This window comes from Mandrillus leucophaeus, unplaced genomic scaffold (genome assembly GCF_000951045.1).
Source record: "Mandrillus leucophaeus isolate KB7577 unplaced genomic scaffold, Mleu.le_1.0 Scaffold5, whole genome shotgun sequence".
In the NCBI taxonomy this organism is placed as follows: Eukaryota; Metazoa; Chordata; class Mammalia; order Primates; family Cercopithecidae; genus Mandrillus; species Mandrillus leucophaeus.
Genome location: NW_012105364.1, coordinates 13,225,660 through 13,228,352, shown reverse-complemented (window position 1 = coordinate 13,228,352; position 2,693 = coordinate 13,225,660). Strand labels below are relative to the sequence as shown.

Sequence of the window (2,693 nt, the reverse complement as noted above, 5' to 3'; positions counted from 1 at the left end):
GCAAAATAAGGCAAAGGGAAAGAAAAAAAGAAAAATAAATGAGACAAATATAAAGCAAAAGATTATGTGGTAGAAACCAGTAAAATATTTCAGTACTATACAGAGAAAAAATATCAGCACAAGACAACCTGGATAGTTGTTTTAATAATCAGACAACCTGGATAACTGCTTTAATATCAGCTATTTTAATTTAAGACAAAAGAAAAGCTTTATTTGTGATTTTTTTTTTAAAAATCACTATATGAAGATGAGAAGTTCAATTAATCAAGGTCGTTTAAACATTTAACTTTGTATACATGTAGTTTAAATAGCTTCAAGATACTCAAGGAAAAGGTAATTAAAACCATAATAAGAAGTGGACAGCTTTCCAACTTTGATCCAGGAGAATGGCTCCCGCAAAGAAGGGTGGCGAGAAGAAAAAGGGCCATTCTGCCATCAACGAGGTGGTGACACGAGAATACACCGTCGATATTCACAAGCGCATCCATGGATTCGGCTTCAAGAAGCGTGCCCCTCCCCGAGTACTCAAAGAGATTGGGCAATCTGCCATGAAGGAGATGGGAAGTGCAGATGTGCGCATTGATACCAGGCGCAACGAAGCGGTCTGGGTCAAAGGAATAAAGAACGACCCCATACCGTATCCGTGTGCGGTTGTCCAGAAACCGTAATGAGGATGAAGATTCACCAAATAAGCTCTATACCTTGGTTACCTATGTAACCTGTTACCACTTCCAAAAATCTACAGTCAGTGTGAATGAGAACTAATCGCTGATCGTCAAATACATCAAATAACGTTATAAAATTGAAAAAAAAAAAAAAGAGAGAGAGAGGAAATGGACGATTATCATTAAAGGGAGAGATGTCAACACAGTTCTCTCTATTATTGAGAGGCCAATGGATAGAAAAGATTTGAACAATGAAATAGGCTAGACATGTACAGAATCCTCCACCGAAAACATAGAGAATACAAAGTCTTCTCTACCATATAAGAAACAAGTTTGAAAAAATGGTCACAAGCAAGGTTTTTGACTTTTAAGTCAATAACAAAAAAGTTACATCTGACAAAGTTCTGATATCCAGAATCTATAAAAAAACTTAAAAAATTGAAAAAGAAGAAGTAACCACATTGAAAAATGGGCCAACGACACGAACAGACACATCTCAAAAGAAGACATACAAGAGGCTAACAAACATGAAAAATATTTTCCACATCACTAATCATCAGAGAAATACAAAGCAAAACCACAATGAGATACCACCTCACACCAGTCAGGATGGATATTATTAAAAAGGTCAAAAAACAGCACATGTTGGTGAGACTATAGAGATAAGGGACTGCTTACACACTGTCGATGGGAGTGGAAAGTAGTTCAGTCAGTGTGGAATTCAAAAGAAAATAAATCATTCTACCAAAAGACACAGGCACTCACACCTTCATTGCAACACTATTCACAATATCAAAGACATGGAATCAACCTAGGTGCCCACCAACAGTGGATGAGATAAAGAACATGTGGTGCATATACAACAATAAATACGAAGGAGTCATAAAAAGAATGAAATCATGCCCTTTGCAGCAACATGGATGCAGCTGCAAGCCTGATATAGTTAGGCTTTCTGTCCCCACCCAAATCTCATCTTGAATTGTAATCCCCATAATCCAAGGGAGAGACCAAGTGGAGGTAATTGAATAATGGGGCAGTTTCCCCCAGGCTGTTCTTATTATAGTGAGTGAGTTCTCACAAGATCTGATGGTTTTATAAGGGGCTCTTCCCTCTTTGCTCAGCATTTCTCTTTCCTACCTCCTTGTAAAGAAGGTGCCTCGCTTCCTCTTCACCTTCCACCATGATGGTAAGTTTCCTGAGGCCTCCCCAGCCATGCAGAACTGTGAGTCAATTAAACCTCTTTCCTTTATAAATTACCCAGTGTCAGGCAGTTCTGTATAGCAATGTGAAAACGAACTAATACAAGTGAATTCAAAAAGGAACAGAAAACCCACCAAATACTGTACGTTCTCACTTATAAGTAGGAGCTAAACATTGGGTACTCATGGACATAAAAATGGCAACAGCAGAAACTGGGGACTACTAGATGGGGGAGGGAGGAAGGGAGGTAAGGCTTGAAAAACTAAATGTTGAGTATTATGATCAGTACCTGGGTGACAGGATAATTTGCATACCAAATCCCAGCATCATGTAATATACCCATGTACATGTTACTACTGAATCTAAAATAAAAGCTGAACCAGGCACCTTGACTCATACCTGTAATCCCAGCACTTTGGGAGGGTGAGGCAGGAAGATTGCTTGAACCCAGAAATTGAAGACCAGCCTGGGCAACATGGTGAAACCCTGTCTCTATTAAATATATACATACATACATAAAAACATAAATAAATAAAATAAAATAAAAACTAGAAAAGAAACTTTTTAAAAAGTTGAAAAAGATTATAAAAGTAAATAAAATCTCAAATCATTTAAACCACAATTCTAAAAGACTTGTGAAAGTTGAATACTTTGTTCACTGAATCTACTCATACACATAACTAAACTGAAATTCTATCATTTCAGCATACCTATTTTGATAAATCAAGATTTAACTATATATAAAATATATGGGAAACTATAAAAATATATTGAAAATAAGAATGTACGTAAATTTTTTTTTTTTTTTTTTTTTTTTTTTTTTTTTTT

The 2,693-nt window shown here is 36.2% G+C and overlaps 1 pseudogene; it reads left to right on the top strand.

Annotated features, from left to right (window-relative positions):
* Nucleotides 1–386: 386 nt before the first annotated feature.
* Nucleotides 387–765, top strand: LOC105550894 (annotated as a pseudogene).
* The last annotated feature ends 1,928 nt before the right edge of the window (nucleotides 766–2,693 follow it).